Below are 20,306 nucleotides of genomic sequence, written 5' to 3'. Positions count from 1 at the left end.
GTGAGACAAACCCGAAGGATCTTTCAAAATAGTGACACAAACACGAAGGATCACACTTAGTACTGACACAATCCGCAAGGATCACTCTAAATAGTGAGACAATTCCCAAGGATAAGTCTAAATAGTCACACAATCCCCAAGGATCACTCTTAATAGTAACACAATCCCCAAGGATTACTCTAAATGGTGACACAATTATCGAGGATCACTCTAACTTTTGACACAATTCCCTCGGATTTCTCCAAATAATGACACAGTGCCCAAGGACAACACCAAATCATGAATAAATTCCCAAGGATCACTCGAAGTAGGAACACAATCTCCAAGGATCACGCAATTTGTGCCACATTCCCCACAGGTCATTGTTAATAATGACGCAATCCCCAAGGATCACTCTAAATAGTGACACAATCCCCCAGGTTCACTAAATCGTGACACAATCCCAAGGATCACTCTAAATGGTGACACAATCCCCAAGGATAAACCTAAATAGTGACACAATCCCCAAGGATCACTCTAAATAGTGAGACAATCCCCAAGGATCTCTCGAAATGGTGACACAATCCCCAGGGATCACTCGAAATAGTGAGACAATCCCCAAGAATCACTCTAAATGGTGACACAATCCCCAAGGATCACTCGAAATAATGAATAAATCCCAAGGATCACTCGAAGTAGTAACACCATCCCAAGGATCGCACCAAGTAGTGACACAATCCCCAAGGGTCACTCCAAATGGTGACACAATCCCCAAGGAACAACCTAAATAGTGACACAATCACCGAGGATCGCTAAATAGTGACACAATCCCCAAGGATCACTCGAAATGGTGAAACAATACTCAGGGATCACTCTAAGTAGTGACACTATCCACAAGTTTCACTCTAAATAGTGACACTTACCTCAAAGGTCACTCGAGACAGCGACATAATCACCAAGGATGACTCTAAATAGTGACACAATACCCGAGGATCACTCCAAATAATGAATCAATCCGCAAAGATCAATCGAAGTAGTAACACCATCCCAAGGATCACTCTAAGTGGTGACACAATCCCCAGAGGTCAAGCTAAATAGTGACACAATCCCCAAGGATCATTCTAAATAGTGACACGCTCCCCAAGGATCAATCTAAATAGAGACTCTATCCACAAAGTTCCCTCTAAATAGTGGCACATTCCCCAAAGATCATTCTAAATAGTGAGACACTCCCCAAGGGTCAATCTAAATAGTGACACAATGCACAAGGATCACTCTAAATAGTGACACAATCCCAAGGATCACTCTGAATAGTGCCACAATCCCCAAGGACAAATCTAAATAGTGTCACAAACCCCAACGGTCACTGTAAATTGTGACACAATCGCAAGGATCACTCTAAATAGTGAGACCATACCCCAGGATCACTAAATAGTGACACAATCCCCAAGGGTCACTTTAAGTCGAGACTCTATCCTCAATGTTCCCTCTAAATAGTGACACAATCCCCAAGGATTAATCTAAATAGTGACACAATCCACAACGATCACTCTAAATAGTGACATAATCCCGAAGGCTCACTCCAAATAATGAATAAATCCCCCAGGATCACTCCAATTAGTGAGACAATCCCCAAGGATCTCTCTAAATAGTGACGCAAACCCCAAGGATCTATCTTAAATATAGACACGATCCCCAAGGTTCATTCTCAATCGTGACACAAACCCCAAGGATTTATTCAACCTCTCCTCAGAGCCAATACCATCGAGAACAGGCAATATCCTTTGGTGAACCTTTTTTGCACTCTATCCAAAGCTTCCACATCCTTCTGGTAGTGTGGTGACCAGAACTGCATGCAATGCTCTAAATGCTGCCAAACCAAGCTTTTATATAGCTGCAGCACGATTTCCCAACACTTGTACTCAATGCCCCAGCTGATGAATGCAAGCATGCCACCTGCCCTCTTCATCACCTTGCCCACTGTGTTGCCACTTTTAGGGAATTCTGGACCAGCACGTCCAGGTCCCACTTTGAAGTTTATTGATTCGTGTCACAAGTAGGCTTACATTAACACTGCAATGAAGTTACTGTGAAAATCGCCTAGTCACCACACTCCAGCGCCTGTTCTGGGACACTGAGGGAAAATTTAGCATGGCCAATGCTCCCTAACCCGCACGTCTTTCAGACATTATTTCAATGTAATCATTTCGTGTACTCGACATTTTAAGAGAAGAATCTAAACTGACAACAGGAAAAAAAACTGCGAAGACTTGGAACCTTTTTTTCTAGACAAATTATAGACCTTCAGTGAGTTATACAGAATTGAATCTAGAAGCAGGAGGAGGCGATTCGGCCCTTCGAGCCTGCTTCACCATTCATTATGATCATGGCTGATCATTGAATTCAATATCCTGACCCCCGCACTTCCCCCCATATCCCTTGATCACTTTTTCCCCGAGAGCTATATCTAATTTCTTATTGAAATCAGACAACATTTTGGTCTCAACTGCTTTCTGTGGTGGAGAATTCCACACATTCACCACCCTCTGGGTGAAGAAATTTCTCCTCACCTCAGTTCTAAAAGGTTTACGCCTTATCTTCAAACGATGCCGCTAGTTTTGGTCTTCCCCACCATCGGGAACATTCTTTCTGTATCGATCTATATCAGCTAAACGACGTTGTTGAGTTTTGTCCTCGAGTGAAAGTATATCAGTGTAACAGTTAACAATACTGGATATGGGTAGAAATAAAATTCGTAACAAAGAACAAAAAGTCAATGAAAAACTTAACAACCAATGTAAGAGTTTTGTGCGCTTTTAGCAGAGACTATCGATTCTTATTGTTTTCACTGAAGAAATTTATAAATATAGAATGAATAGTGTGAATGAAATAAGTTACCATAACTGTGGTAATTTTCAGTACCTGTGGGAGGAACAAGCCGTGTTAACATGGTCTTCCCGCACACAGTTTAAAGTTCATATTTTAATACTTCTGCATGATACAACCATGGATTTGCACATTATGGTTTATGTGAAGCAATAACAAAGAACAAAGAACAATACAGCACAGGAACAGGCCCTTCGGCCCTCCAAGCCTGCGCCACTCATGTGCCCACTGGACCATTCTTTTGTCTCCCTCTATCCCCAGTCTGTTCATGTGGTTATCTAGATGTAATGTAAACACAATTCGATTCTCCCTTCACGAGGTTTTATTTACAAATTTCCCTCATGTCACTTAAAATAACAGTCGTGCCACACAACTGCCAGGCAATGACCATCAACAATAAGAGACACTCTAACCAACACCCCTTGACATTCACTGGTGTTACTGAGATAATACAGAGTTCATGTCCACTGGAGAGGGCAAGGTGAACTATTGGGCTTGCAATAACGGCAGAGAAACATCTCATGGGAGCAAACTGACAAAACAGTTTAACCACAGGCTCCAGCTTGCTGAGCCCGGCTGGGGTGCGAGTCTAGCTGAATACGTGATAATGTTCTGTTTTGCGCTAACAAATGGCGTTTCCTAAAGACATTATGCTTATGTTCTGATGGGGGTGGCGGGGGTGGGGGGGGGGGGGTTGTAAGTAGTAAATGCGTATTTTAATAGGATGTTCTTTCTTTTGCAGCAATTCCTGTAACTACTCGTTTTTGTTTGAATCGGGTGATGTGTGCTTAAGTCTGAACATTTTTGATTGAATAAGATGATGTGTGTTTATGTCTTGTTTGAAATCACATCTACCTGATGGGATTGTAAAATGTGGAAAAGGGGTCAGCCTTGTTGCTTCGTGTGCTTCTTACTAACTGACTTCCAGCACTGAGTGGGGGTTATGTAGTAAAGGTTAGCCAGCCTACATGTGTAGGACAAACAAAGAACTTTGATTCTGACAACGGTTGGTGTTTGCCTTTGTATCAAGGACGGAAGAGTCTCGCGAAAAACGAACTTAAAATAACCATCACCGAATCTCCCACTGTCAACATCCTTGGGGTGACCATGGACCAGAAACACAACTGGACTCGCCACATACACACAGTGGCTATTAGAGCAGGTCAGTGATGAGGTATACTGCGGTGAGTAACGTATCACCTGACTCCCCAAAGCCTATCCACCATCTATAGGGCACAAGTCCATCACACAGGGAGTGTGATGCAATGCTCCCCACTTGCCTGGATGGGTGCGGCTCCAACAGCACTCAAGAAGCTCGACACCATCCAGGACAAAACAGCCCCGCTTTATTGGCATCATATCCACAAATATCCACTCCCTCCACCACCGTTGCTCTGTAGCAGCAGTGTTTACCATCGAGAAGTTGCACCGCAGCAATTCATCCAAGGTCCTTACACAGCACCTTCCAAAGTTACGACTACATCCATCCCGAAGGATAAGGGCAGCACAAACATGCAAACACCACCACCTGCAAGTTGCCCTCCAAGCCACAGACCATCCAGACTTGGAAATATATCGACCATTCCTTCGCAGTCGCAGGGTCAAAATCCTGGAATTCCTTCCCGAAGGCCATTGTGGATCAATCCACAGCACGTGGACTGCAGCGATTCAAGAAGGCAGCTCACAACCAACGTCTCAAGGACAACTAGGGATGGGCAATAAATGCTGGCCAGACAACGACACCCATGTCCTACAAATGAATAAGAAAATAATTCAATTTGCTACTAACATTCGGACACCAACAACTAGCAGTATTGTTTTCTCAATTATTTATCTTTTGAATAATAATAGCTCAAAAGGATAAGTGATAAATGATGAGTAAATTAGTTCATTCAATGATGAATCTCAACTTTCTTAGAAAGCAAAGGAAATTTGTTGTGTCCGCGAAGACTCACAACAACTTTGACAGATGCACCATAGAAAGTATATTTTCTGGCTGTATCACAGCTCGGTATGGTTCCTGCTCTGCCCAAGACCGCATGGAGCTATAAAGGGGAATGAGCCCAGTCCATGACGCAAATCAGTCTCCCGTCCATTGACTCTATCTACAATTTCTGCTGCCTCAGGAAAGCAGCCAGCATAATCGAGGACCGCACACACCCTGGACATACTCTCTCCCACCTTCTTCCATTGGGAAAAATATATAAATGTCTGAGGTCACATACCAACAGATGCAAGAACAGCTTCTTCCCTGCTGCAATCAGACTTTTGAATGGACCCACCACATATTAATTTGATCGATCTCGACATCCTATCTAAGACTGAAACATTGCATTTTGCAATCTCTCCTTACCTTCTCTATGAACGGTATGCTTTGTTTGTATGGCGCACAAGAAACAACAATTTTCACTGTATACTAGTACAATTAGCATAGCCAATACACCTAACCAGCATGTCTTACGGGTTGTGGGAGGAAAACGGAGCAAGCGGGGGAAACCAGACAGGCAGATGGAGTTTAATTTAGATAAATGCGAAGTGATGTATTTTGGTAGATCGAACCAGGGCCAGAGTTACTCGTAAATGGAAGGGCGTTGGGGAGAGTTATAGAACAAAGAGATCGCGGGCACAGGTTCATAGGTCCTTGAAAGTGGAATCAGAGGTGGACAGGGTGGTGAAGAAGCCATTCAGCATGCTTGGTTTCATCGGTCAGAACATTGAATGTAGGAGTTGGGACGTCTTGTTGAAGTTGTACACGACATTGTAAGGCCACACTTGGAATACTGCGTACAGTTCTGGTCACCCTATTATAAAAAGGATGTTATTAAACCAGAAAGAGTGCAGGAAAACATTTACGAGGATGCGACCGGAACTTGATGATTTGAGTTATAAGGAGAGGTTGGATAGACTGGGACTTTTTTACATGGAGCGTAGGAGGCTTACGGGTGAACTGAGAGAACTCTATAAAATAATGAGGGACATAGATCAGCTAGATAGTCAACATCTTTTCCCAAATGTAGGGGAGTCTAAAACTAGAGAACATAGGTTTAAGGTGGGAGAGGAGAGATACAAAAGTGTCCAGAGGGGCAATTTTTTTTCACACAGAGGGTGGTGAGTGTCTGGAACGAGCTGCCAGAGGTAACAGCAGAGGCGGGTACAATTTTGTCTTTCAAAATACATTTAGATTATGACATGAGTAAGATGAGTAGACAGGGATATGGGCCAAAAGCGGGCAATTGGGACTAGTTTAGTTGTTAACAAAAGGGCAGCGGGAACCAGTTGGGCCAATGGGCCTATTTCCATGGTGTAAACGTCTATGACATGGGGGAGAATGGGCAGACTCATCACATACAGTGACCCAAGCCGGGAAACGAACCCTGGTCCCTCGCGCTGTCAGGAAGCAGCGCTAACCATTCTGAGACCTAATCTCAGACTATCTGATGTTCTTACTTTTGGGTCAACAAATTTAGAAACAGAGAATGAATAATATGAAGTAAAATAGCTTCCATAGCTGGAATTGTGGTCTGTGTGGATGAACAATCCATGTTAAGATGGGTGGCAGAGATACAATTTAAAATTCACATTGTCACACGACTGCATCATATAACCACGATTTTGTGAATTATGAGTCTGAGGCAATCATGGAAGAAATATTTGATTTCCGATTCATTTCGTGTTCTTGTCAAATTACCTTTCTTTTTACATACTTTTTAGATCAATACCAAATCTCAGACCCTCGCAGCAAGAAGGTACATTCATTCGTGTTTTCTTTTTCAATATTAACGTCTGAAACGACGAAGCAGCAACGGTTTGCTAAACAATAGTACTGCAAGTGACTTGCTGGGACTGAAAGAGCTTCACGAAATCGATGTGAGCTTAATTTTTAGTTTAAGTTCATTTATGCATGTCACAGGTAGGGATACATTAACACTGCAATGAAATCACTGTGAAAATCCCCTCGTCACCACACTCCGGCGCCTGTTCGGATGCACTGAGGGTAGAATTTAGCATGGCCAGTGCACCAACCCAGCACATCTTTTGGACTGTGGAGGAAACCGGAGCACCCAGTGGAAACCCACACAGATGAAGAGATGGAGACAACGTGGAACACTGGTTAGCACCATTGCCTCACAGCGCCAGGAACCAGAGTTTGATTCCCTTCCTTGTTCATTGTCTGTGTGGATTCTGCACGGTCTCCCCGTGTCTGCGTGGGTTTCCTCCGGGTGCTCCAGTTTCCTCCCACAGTCCAAAGATGTGCCGGTTAAGTGGATTGTCCATGCTAAATTCTCCCTCAGTGCCAGGAAGCACTAGCAAGAGTAAATAGGGACTCCCAGCATTGGGGCTGGGTGTGTTTGTGGATCTGCAGACCTGAAGGGCAGAATGGCCTCCTTCTCCAATGTAGGGATTCTATTGATAGAAAGACCATGATCTCGTCGCGTTGTTTTGACAGCATCTTGATCTTTCCATGTCTTATTCAAGTTTTTGTCATGAGTCATCCCGACATGAATCATTGAAACTGGAATTGGGTTCAACAGCAAGGTTCACTTTCAGCTTGGCAATTCAGGTCAGCGCTGTGCTGAGTGACATTTGGGTACGAAATATTGGCACTTGTGTTTCCACTCTTGGTTTCCATTGTCGTGGGAGCACCTTTCATGAACATAGCATTGGGGGAACAGTTACAGGTCATTTTTTTTTATTCATTCATGGGCCATTGGCGTCTCTGGCTGGGCCAGCTTTGTCGCCCATCCCTGGGTGTCCTTGAACTGAGTGACTTGCTAGGCCATTTCAGAGGGCAATGGAGAGTGTGCCATATTGCTGTGGCTCTGGAGTCACATGTCGGCCAGACTGGGTAAGGACGACAGATCTCCTTACGTAAAGGAACCAGATGGGTTTTTCCAACAATCGGCAATGGGTTTCATGGTCATCAGTAGATTCTTAATTCCAGATTTTGTTTCTTGAGTTCAGATTGCACCATTTGCTGTGGCGGGATTCGAACCCGGGTCCACCGAAATTAGGTGAGTTTCTGGATTAATAGTCCACCGATAATACCACTAGGCCATTGCCTCCCTAACTTGTGTTGAGGATTTGGCAATACAGCTTTGGTTTGGATGTTGACAAGGAATAGTTGGGCATATGTTAAATTTATCCATTAATGTCACAAGGCGGCTTACGTTAACACTGCAATGAAGTTACTGTGAAAACCCACATGTTGCCACACTATGGCGCCTGTTCGGGTCACACTGATGGAGAATTTAGCATGGCAAATGCCCCTAACCAGCACATCTTTGGACTGTGGGAGGAAATCGGTGCACCCGGAGGAAACCCAAGCTGACATGGGGGAGAACGTGCAAACTCCACACAGGGAACCAAGCCGGGAGTCCCTGGCACTGCGAGGTAGCACTATGTTAACTCAATGAAATCTCGAGTGATATTGCACTCTCTGCTTCAAGTGGCAAGAATAATCAAGGTAATTACAGGTCGGTGAACCTTACATCAGTGGCAGGGCAATTATTGGGGAGGATTCTTCGGAACAGGATTTATTCCCACTTGGAAGTCAGTGGACGTATTAGTGAGAGGCAACATGGTTTTGTGAAGGGGAGGTCGTGTCTCAAGAACCTGATCGAATTTTTCGATATAGAAAATGATTGATGAGGGTAGGGCTGTGGATGTTGTGTACATGGACTTCAATAAGGCCTTTGACAAGATCCCTCATGGCAGACTGGTGCAGAGGTGAAGTCGCATGGGATCAGAGGTGAGCTGGCAAGGTGCATACAAAACTGGCTCGGTCAAAGAAGACAGAGGGTAGCAGTGAAAGGGTGCGTTTTGAATGGAGGGTAAGTGGCATTCCTCAGGGATCAGTGCTGGGAGTTTTGCTGTTTGTAACTTTGTAAGCGACACAAAGGTTGGTGGATTGGCAGATAGCGATGAGGACCATCAGAGAATATAGATCAGATGGAGACTTAGGCATAGACGTGGCAAACGGTGTTTAATCCGGAGAAATGTGAGACAATGCATTTTGAAAGGTCTCATACAGATAGGAAATATACAGTAAATGGCAGAACCCTTGAGCATATTGATAGGCAATGGGATCTGGGTGTACAGGTACACAGGTCACTGAAAGTGGCAATGCAGGTGGAGAAGGTAGTCAAGAAGGCATACGGCATGCTTGCCTTCATCAGCCGGGGTATTGAGTTTAAAAATTGGCAAGTCATGTTGCAGCTTTATAGAACTTTAGTTCGGCCACACTTGGACTATAGTGTTCAATTCTGGTCACCACAGTACCAAAAGAATGTGGAAGCTTTGGAGGGGGTACAGAAAAGATTTACCAGCATGTTGCCTGGTGTGGAGAGCATCAGCTATGAGGAGAGGTTCGAGAAACTTGCTTTGTTCTCAATGGAACGACAGAGGTTGAGGGGTGACCTGATAGAAGTCTGCACGATTATGAGAGGCATGGACAGAATGGATAGTCAGAATCTTTTTCCCAGGTTGGAAGAGCCAACTACGAGTGGGCACAGGTTTAAGGTGCGAGGGGCAAGGTTTAAAGGAGATGTATGAGGCAGACTTTTTACACAGAAAGTGGTGGGTGCCTGGAACTCGTTGCCGGGGGAGGTATTGGAATCAGATACGTTCGTGACTTTTAAGTGCGTCTTGAAAAATACATGAAGAGGATGGGAATAGAGGGATATGGCCCCCGGAAGGGTTGGGGGTTTTCGTTCAGTCGGGCAGAATGGTCGGTGCAGGCTTGGAGGGCCGAAGGTCTGTGCTGCAATTTACTTTGTACTTTGTTCTTACTCTAAAGTCCGAAAAAAAACTTGGTGAATTATTTTAGCGCTCAATCGATCGCCTCACGAATTTATTGGAAGAGATTAATGGCAAAAAGTTCAATGAAGTATGTTATCCTTCCAGTAATATTTTGGGGCATATCCTGATATAAATCAAACACATTTATGTTAAAGTTTAAAGTAAATTATGTGGAAACCAACAATATCTGTGCATTGAGAGGCGCGTTCAGGTCTCCGTATTTAAATATTAACATTGATCTTAAGTGAAAACATGTACCCAGATCATTCCAATGCGGGTAAGATGCTCTGTCGGAAAGTCGTTGCAGAATCGATGGGTTGTATGGCCTCATTCTGCACTGCCGTGTATGACCCTCCGTTATTTCCAACTTTCTATACCTCCCTGACCCTCAACACCCCATCTCGGCTGTGCATTCTCTACTTTGGGTATACAAAGTGTTGGATTGAACAGAGTTAAGTAAATTTGTTTGTTTGGTGACTGGAATTGAGGAGATTCTCCATGGATCCGATTAGTGTGCCTGGAGGGATTTTCTCCCTCTATTAATAAGGTTCAATGTGCTGTCCCATTGAGTCAGGGGGAGCGACAACTCCGACACTAATAGAGATTAGCGGCTGTGGAGAGAGAGAGATAGGGAGAGGGGAGGTCAGAATCTGGGAACAATGGATTGGAATATTCGAACAATGGATCAGAATCTGGGAACAATGGATTGGAATGTTCCGACCAAGGACAGGAGTTTATTCCATTGGATTGTGTGGTTTACTGCAGATTCTTTGTGGACGACATTAGCTGATCGGATTCATTATCTACTGAAGGCGATTCAATGTTTTTACTATCCCCTACTGGCGATTGTTGGTGTTCCGGGTAAGTCCCTGGCTGGAATTGTACCGGCCCGAACACCATGGGAATGGGAGCATCCGAGGGGCAGAGCATGGGAAGGTCTTGACGTGGGGCGGGATTGTGCAGCTTTGGGAAGAGTGAGACTGCAAAGTCCCGTCCCCTCTGTCCAGTTCCTAATTCTAGAAAGGCTGTTTAACTGTATTGAGTTTCTTGTCATTTACTGTACTCGGTTTACTGTTCTTGTTGTTTCTGCTGAATCTTTGTATTCAGTGATTAATTCTTTCAGCCACTGACAATAGTCTCATGGCCTATGGGCTCGGATGTCTTCATGTGTGCTGCGACTTTCCAGAGACATGAGACCTCCAACACTATTCCTTCGTGCGTAAAAGATTGAGACAGAATCCTTTTACCATCGACATATAAAACCAGTTCACTACTAATCACCCACCCAGTCACCAGGCTACAGGATCCATTTCATTGGTCATGTGTGCACAAAATCTCACAGAGTGAGAGCATGTTTTCCAAAGATTGAAGTTTATTCATTCGTGTCACGAGTACGGGAACATTAACATTGCCGTGAAGTTACTGTAAAAATGCCCGGAAGTTATTGTAAACATATCAGCCTCTGTTCGGGTACGCCGAGAGAAATTATCTTGGCCAATGCACGTCACCAGAGTAACTTTCAGATTTTGGGAGGAAATCGGAGCATGCAGAGGAAAACCACGCAGACACAGGGAGAACGTGCAGACTCTGCACACACAGTCGCCGGACCTGGAATTGAACAGGTTCTCTGGTGCTGTGAGGCAACAATGCGATCCCCTGTGCCACCACAAGCTCTCTTCCAGACACAGAAACACAAACACACAGACACACCTAAGCGCACACACATAAACACACACATTTGCTAATTCATGCAGTCAGATTTAAACACTTACACCCACTCACACACACAAATCCAAGAGTAAGCAAAATTGCTGCAACACTCCAGAACAACGCACAATTAGTGACACTCGTGCAGTGCTCTCTTGCTCACACACACACACACACACGCACACATGGGAGGGGAACAGGTTTATAAATTAAATCAATTTAGCGAGTCCGGGAAGGAATTGTGTGGCACACTTGCCCTTGCAGCCGCATTGGGAGAGGTTGTGTCTAGTGAGGCAAACAACAGGTCCACACGTGCGAGGACAAGCCGTGACGACCTCGCCGAGAGAACTGAAGACCATTGAGGACACCGGGCAAGGTCGAGGGCAAAGGTCAATGGCCACCGAGCACTGTCCACTCGGTAGTACCAGAGGGGTGGGGCCTGAGATGGCGGGGTCTACAGGAGCAGAGCCTGAAGGTAGCAGATCCAAAGGGCATTCGCCTCAGGGGCAGGACCTGCAGGGCCGGGGCCTGAAGGGGCGTGGCCTGAAAGCAGTTTGGCCCTTGGGGACACAGCCGTTCTGGTAGGGAGGGTGGCCCAATGCCACTCTGCATGCGAATGGTGGAGGAGGGAGTGCGGCCCCGCTGCCAATCTGCACGTATTGTTGAGGTAGGTTGGTTGTGCTGTCACTCACAACGTAGATGGGGAGGGATAGATGGTCCCACTAACACTCTGCATGTGATTAGTGTGGTAGTGAGGGGGGCTTCGCTGCCTCTGTGCATGCACAGTCGGGTAGGGAGGGTGCGTCGCTGCCTGAGTGCATGCACAGTGGGTTAGGGAGGGGGGCCTCGCTGCCTCTCTGCATGCACAGTGCGGTAGGGAGGGGGCCTCGCTGCCTCTCTGCATGCACAGTGGGGTAGGGAGGGGGCCTCGCTGTCCCTCTGCATGCACAGTGGGTTAGGGAGGGGGCCTCGCTGCGTCTCTGCATCCACAGTGGGTTCAGGAGAGCGGTCTCGCTGCCTCACTGAATGCACAGTGCGGTTGGGAGGGCGCTTTGCTGCCTCTCTGCACACACAGTGAAGTAGGGAGGGGTTCACGCTTTCTCTTTGCATGCAATTGGTGTGGGGGAAGGGGCAGGTGATTGGTCCGGGTGGTGGGAAGGAGGGTGGGCCCTATATCTGGTCGGGGGCTGCTCACGAAGAGCTGTGGCCCCCGGGCTATCTGGGGGCAGCTGCTAAAATTGAAGCTAGCTGCAGCAGCAGAGAGCTGGCAGATGTCTCTCTCAGACCAGGCAGTTCACTGCTGCCTGCAATTGTGCATTTGCAACCACATAGGTTTGGTACGTGGTCCGTATCCCAGCCAGCGTTCTGAGAGCTGCAAGTGATGGAGCCACTGCTGAGGGTGGTCTAAGCCATCGAGATTTAGCAGCACAACATGAGGCCCTTCGGCTCATTATGTCTGAACTGGTCATCAAACACTATCCAATCGAATCCCATTTTCCAGCACTCGATCCACAGCCTTGTCTGCTCTGGCGTTTGAATTGCTGATCTAAATGCCTCTTGTGGTTGTTCCCGCTTCTACCATCCTTTCAGGCCGTGAGCTGCAGATCCCAGCACACTATGGATGGAAACGTTTTTCCACAAATTCACACAAAAATCTGTCCTTTACCTTAAATCCACGTCCCTCTGGTTATTGACACCTCTACTAAAGGGAAACAGTTTATTCCTATCTATGTGCAACATAATTTTGTATATATCACTCAGGTTCCCCCCAGCTGAAAGCACTCCCCACCACCACCCACTACACCCGCTCCCCCTCCAGCCATCTCTGCTCTCAGGTAAAAAACTCAGCCCAACCAGCCTCTCTTCATAGCTGAAACTCTCCAACTCAGGCAGCATCCTGGTGAATCTCCTCTCCACCATATCCAGTGCAAACACATCCTTCCAGAGCTGCACAGCCTTTTATACACTTCCATAATAACCTCCCAGCTCTGACATTCTATGCTGCGGCTGCTAAAGGCTAGTATCCTGCATGTTGGCTTAACCATCTCACCTACCTGTCTTGCTGCCTTCAGGGATCCTCATACATGCAACCCACATTCATTCTGGTCCTCTGTACTTCCCCACACTCTACTGTTCATTGTGCATTTCCTTGCCCTGTTAGTCCTCCCAAATGTATCACTTCACATTTTTCAGGTTTCAATTCCATTTGCCCATCTGTGGGACTTCGGGGATAGGGCTTGGGTGGGATTGTTGTCGGTGTAGACTCGATGGGTCAAATGGCCCCCTTCTGCACTGCCGTGTTGCTATGATTCTAAGAGTCGGTTGGTAAATGTCCTCACACATTTTTTTATCTTTTCCTCTGAAGGAACATGTGGGAAGAGTTTATGTCCGTGCTGCGCTATTCCTGAATTAGGCTGATTACGTTTGTGAGGCAACGGGAAGTTCAGGCAGAGTTAATGAGTGGGAGGTTGGTTTGAGTGATGGACTGTTCTCCATTCACGAAGCTTTGAAGTTTCTTGCAGTCTTCGACAGAGCAGGAGCCATACCAAGCTCGAATGTCATTTATGGTGCATCTGTAATTTCGGTGAGAGTCGCAGGTGGCATGCCAAATGTCCGTAAAACTCTGAGAAAATGGAGGCGTTCGGAGGCTTTTTTAATTATAGGGTCATCATGGAGGAACCAGGAAACGTTGTTCGTGATCTGGACCCTAAAGCCTGAAGGTCTCGACCATTTCTGCTTCATCATATTAATGTAGATGGACGCATGTACTCCACTATGCTTCCAAAATTCGACCTGCTTTGTTGACATTGAGGAAGAGATTATCGATGTTGCCCCAGTTCGCCAGGTTCTCTATCTCTTCCTTTTTCCCGGTCTGATCGTTGTTTGAGATCCGACCCACTGCAGGTGTCATCAGCAAACTTGGAAATCGAGCTGGAGGGGAATTTGGCCACACAGTCACCAGTGTATAAGGAGTATAGTAAGGGGCTGAGGACGCAGCCTTACGGGGCACTGCTGTTGAGGATGATGATGAAGGAGATGTTGTTGATGTCCTTAATTTTGCTGTCTATGGAAAATTCAGGATCCAATTGCGGAGGCAGGAGCCAAGCCCCAGGCCACAGACTTTGGACATGAGTTTCGGAGGAGTAATGGTGTTGCAGGCTGAGCTGTCGTCGATAAAGTCGAGTGTGTGTTCCAGGGATCACTGCAGGGCCAGGGAGATGGCATCTGTCGACGTGTTGTGGAGGTATGTGAACTGTAGTGTATCCTGACAATCGGGGCAGCCGGATCTGATTCATGCCATGTCTAACCTTTTGATGCATTTCATAATATTTGGATATCAGAGTCACCGGGCGATAGTGATTAAGGCAGGCTGCTTGGCTTTTACTTTGGTACTGGCCTTTTTTTGAGTTTTTACCTGGTGCATAGATTAGCAACCTTCCTGCTGAGAGAGGACTCATGGAGCTGCACTGGTCCAGTAGACCATAGTGGGGCAGCAGCAACTGCACTGAGTATTATGGACGATAGCTATTCGCTGAACCCTGAAGCTTTCTCCCACTGTTGAAAGCAAACACTGGTACTTGTGTTCTGTGCCAGTCGAGTGTGAGATTACTGTTTCTTCCTGTGTTGTGCTAACAGTGGCCACAATGCTGTGGTCTCCTCTCCAGAGTACAGTCCTGGGTAAATATAATAGAGATTCTGTACTGTCAAGGCATCAGGATCGCCCTCTGCCAACTGTTAGTATTGACCAGAGGCAACGGTCAAACCAGCACGGTTTGGTACCAGCTCTGCTGCAGGGGTTGTCAGTAAGCTGTCTGAGAGACTACAGATTACCACTTACAGGACTCTAGTCTGGATTTTCTGTCAGGGTTTACTCCCTCAGCCTTCTTACCCTCCAAATCCCCCACAAGGTAGAGGGGCTATTTACGTAGCAGAGTGAGGGTGAATACTGTGGATTCCCCTGAATTACCTCTCCCAAATGTATCCCATTGTGTTGCTGCCATGCAGCAGCATGGTGACACAGTGGTTAGCACTGCTGACTCACAGCATCAGGGACCTGGGTTCAAGCCCAGGCTCGGGTCACTAGCTCCATGTGGAGTTTTTACTTTCTCCCCGTGTCTGCGTGTGTTCCCTCCGGGTGCTCCTCTTTCCTCTCACACGGCAAAAGACAACTGGATCTTTAAAAAAAAGAGATTTAATTCTTCCATCTGTGTGTACACTTTTTTTTATTTTAACCCATCCTCAGTCTAAATGGTAATTTCTTCCTCTGAATCATGTCTAATTTTATTCTTTATTTCCCTTCCTGACAGTGAACATAATGACAATTGTGACCCTGACGAGCAGAAACTGTGGTCTGTCCAAATGTGTCACTCGTTACCTGGTGGCCATGTCAGTGGGGGATCTGCTGGTCGTTATCCTCGACCTCATATTCAGACACATTCCCATTGTTTATACGATAAAGTTTGATTTCCTGCTGTCGGTCCCCATGTGTAACATCCACGCCGTCCTGCTTTATGCAGCCACTGACTGTTGTGTCTGATTCACCGTCACTTTCACCTTTGACCGATTTGTCGTCATTTGCTGCCCCAAGCTGAAAAGTAAATATTGCAGTGAGAAATCGGCGGCTGTGGTTCTGGGAACAGTGACGGCGCTGAGCTGTTTAAAGGACATTTTCTGGTATTTTATGTTTTCAAATGGATATCGGCTGTCGAACATCCCCTGGTTTTGTGAAGTCACAATGGATGTTCTGTACTCTCCTGTCTGGGCAATAATCGAGTTCCTCCACCACATTGTAAACCCAGCTGTCCCATTCGTCCTGATTCTGCTGCTCAATGTTTTCACCGTCAGACACATTTTAGTGAGCAGCAGAGCCCGCAGGAGACTCCAGGCTCACAGCAGAGGGGAGAACCCCAGAGACCCGGAGGTGGAGAGTCGAAGGAAATCCATCATTTTACTGTTTGTTATCTCAGCCAATTTCATCCTATTGTGGTCAATATTAATGGTTTATTCAACATGGAGTCGAATGTATTATTTGGGATATGGGTCGGTATGGTTCGACTTTTTTGTTTTGGAGTCAGGCAGCATGCTGCAACTCACAAGTTGCTGCACAAACACTGCAATTTATGCTGTGACACAGACTCACTTCAGACAGCAGCTAAAATATCTGCTGAAATTCCCCTTACTTCAGTTCTTCAACTCATTACACCCGAGAGGAAACTACAATCACAAGACCCCTGCCTCTTCCTATTAGACATTCAAACTGTAAATAACAAGCAGCCTCACAGAGACAGAAAGAGTGACAGACAGTTTTAGAGAGAGAGCGCAGTGAGAGCAACAGTGAGAGTGACAGCGAGACAGAGATTAACAGAGAGATGAAAGGGCACTAAGACATGAAGAGCAACAGAGTTTGAAAGAGTTTCGAACAGGTACAGGGAAAAAAAACAGAGAGACCGAGAGACAGAGAGAAATAGAGAGAAAAGACAGAGACAGAGAGAGATTCTCAAAGAGCGAGAAAGACAGGGATAGAGGGTAGGGAAAATGGCGAGGGAGATGGACAGGGAATGAGAAAGGGAAACAGAGGAAGACAGATGGGAGGATGTAATAACTGAGGGAGAGGGAGACTAAGTGGGAAAGGGAGACAGAAGGGTAGGCAGAGGGAAATGGTTAGAGACAGAGAGAAACAGAGAGACAGAGAGCGGGAGTGAATGGGAAAGAGTGAGACTGAACGAGCACAATTGACTCAGCAAGAACAAAAGACAGAGAGAGGTAGAGAGAGAGAGAGACAAATAAGTAAAGATGGACAGAGACAGAGAGGGAAACGGAGATTGAGACAAAGCGGGAGAACGAGAGTGAGACTGACAGGACGCAGGAGAGGCAGAGGAAGAGGGTAGAGAGAGGGAGACAGCGGAGGGGCAGAGAGGCAGAAGGAGACAGAAACATAGAGGGACGGAGACAGAGAGAGAGATAGAGAGAGAGAGGCAGAGAGAAACAGAGAGAGACAGACAGAGAGGAGTACAGAAAGAGACAGAGAGAGACATACTTAATGACTTTAACGATAACAATCAGGCGGACATGTTGGAATATGAGCTCCCTGATTGAAGCAGTTAATTCTGTCCGATCCGGGCGACCTGCAGACGTATATAATATGGTGTTTCTGGGTTACCAGAACTCAGGGTGTGTACACTCAGGGTGCGGATGTGATGGACTGGTGGTTTTATCACTGGACTATTAATACAGAAACTCAGCGAATGTTCTGGGCACCCGGGTTCCAATGCCGTCACAGCAGATGGTGGAATTTTAATAAATATATCTGGAGTTTAGAATCCGCTGGTGACCATAAATCCATTGTCGATTTTCGGGAAAACCCATCTGGTTCACGAATGTCCCAAGGAAGGAAATCTGTCGCCCTTACATGGTGAAGTCGGGAATGGGTTAATTAACTTTGTCACACTTAAGCATTGAGACCCGAACTCAAGAGCCAGATAAGAGGAACAGATATTTTTGCTGTCTCCACTTGTTATTAAGAAATGCGATTAAACCAGCTCGAAATATGCTGAACAGTCTCAATTTTTATGTACCTTTGTTTAACACGATGGAGTTGACATGTATGCCTTCTGTGATCGTATAACCATAGATTCATATATATACATATTCATCATACGTTATTCACTTATCCTGATATAAAGTATTGCACAAACCTGTGTGTATATTAGTGAACTTGTTTGTGCAAAACCTGAGATCTTGTGTCAAGGATATAAATGACGAGCAATCGTGGCCTTGGAGATCGAACAAACTGCGCAGAGGAAGATACTGCTGATGCAACAAGAATCTCACCATGAACAATGACAGACATCTTCGAGAATTGCAATGTAATGAGGGCGGGAACAGGGACATGTATAATCTTACCTGTGTTCAATGAGAAGGCTGGGGGTCCACTGTTTGGAACCTCACTTCTCCCACAATTGTGAAAATAAACCTGTACTTTGATCCACTAATAGTGTCAGAGGGTTTTTTACCTACAACAATTGGGGGCTCGTCCGGGATAATCTGTTTACGGTCCGGTCGAATGGCCACAACCGAGGCACTGGAATAGATTATCGAACTTTAAATAGAGTGGGTCAAAATGCAGTGGGTAATCATCTGTGATAAGAGTGTGTGATGTTCAGACGTGAGTGAGATAGAGACTGTCTGAGTGATCGCCGGAGTTTGAAGGAAAAGCCTTCATGTGTAAGAGTTACAAGGAAAAGCCTTCTGAGGAGAAGCCGTCTTAAACAAATATATAATATAAGCGGTGGTACGGAGGGATCTGATCACCCCTTCCAGGAATCACCGGACTCTGATAAGAGCGACCTGGGAGGGGGAGAGCGAGAAAGGAGAATAAGTCACTCCAGGTGGTGAGTATAAACTTATCAGTGTTACGACGGAAAAAGACAGTGGAGACCCCTGGGTCCCTCATAAATGAATTTATGATTAAGAGGGAAAGACTCATAAAACAGATGATAAAAGGGGGAGGGGATTTACACCACCCACTAGACCAACAACGAAAATGGTTGGAAAAGGAAAAGCAAAACAAAACTAAGAAAATTGGAGTTCTCTTAGTTCATCAATTGGCTGGATTAATTGAACAGGTTTCAGTCTCTGGTAAGAAATGGGCTGATGACAAAGAAAACAATTAAATGTTAAACAACAAAGGGGTGAGAGAGCTTCCGAATTTGGGGAGCGACTCTTGAGGACATACCAAGAATTTTGGGGAATACCCGAAACTGCCCGAACAGACCGAGCCTTTTTACAAGCATTTAAAGACGGGCTGTCGCCAGCTCACCAAAAAAATCCTTAAAATGGGAGTTCTCAACACCAAGACTTATGATGAATTAGTGGAATGGGCATCTGGAATTAGAGATGGACCAGATGAGAAACCATACTTACAAATAAAACAGGAAAATGTTCGTGCAAACAGTGGAGGAGCTAAAGGGGTGCCTGCCATAATTGTGGGAAACTGGGTCACTTTGTGAGGCACTGTGGGGCTCCAAAGGGGGGTAGTGAAGTCTGCAAAATGGCAGATAATGAAGTAATGAGGGGATTTGCAGGTCCTCTCATTGACGTGTACTTATCAAAGAAAAAAGCGTTAATAAAGAGGATGCAAAAGGATGGCTGGGATACGTCTCAGACCTTAGAGTAGCGGAAAACGTGGACATATAAATAACAGAGAATCGAGGCAAAGAAGATAGGAATCTTGTTAATGCATCAGTTAGCTGGACTAATTGAGCAAGATGAAGAACAGATTAGAGAGTTAGAATTCAGAATAAGAGAATTGGAGAAACGAAACCAAGTCTTCGAAGAAAAACAATGGAGAGGGGAAACTGTTCCTCTACCTCCTAATGTGTCCACAAAGGGACCAACCGCTCTTCCAGAGGAGTGGGAAGTGCGCGAATACAACCCAGCACCAGTAACCCGGAGGGGAACTGGTGCGCGGCCAAAAGCAAAATTATAAACCCGTCACCCAGTGTAAAACAGAGATTCAGAGAGTATTAAGGAATGCTCCCACTTGTTGGAGCAGAATTACCACTATAAAACAATTAAGAAGAGGGATCAGTGAATGTGAGAATCAAAGGAAAGATAAAGAGGTATCTGGCTTGCCAATGTTGTTCCAAAATCCCGATACGAATGAACAGGAGTGGTGGAATTGACCCAGTGTAGATAATCACCAGACGGCACTATACTCAGTCCTGAAACACTTAGAAGAACAGGGACTAAAGGCGATCCCCAGGAAGGCCCAAATAGGGAATGCACAGGTGTTATATTTGGGACACCTGATATCCCAGGGGACTAAAGAAACGCCATTGGACAGGAAAACACCCATACAGCAAATGCCAAGACCAGTAACCTTCCGAGGGGTAAGGAAGGTTTTGGTGTTGTTTAATTACAACCGCAACTTTATA

This window comes from Mustelus asterias, chromosome 32 (assembly GCF_964213995.1).
Source record: "Mustelus asterias chromosome 32, sMusAst1.hap1.1, whole genome shotgun sequence".
Classification (NCBI taxonomy): domain Eukaryota; kingdom Metazoa; phylum Chordata; class Chondrichthyes; order Carcharhiniformes; family Triakidae; genus Mustelus; species Mustelus asterias.
The sequence above is the reverse complement of the archived record's forward strand: the minus strand, read 5'-3'. Positions refer to the sequence as shown.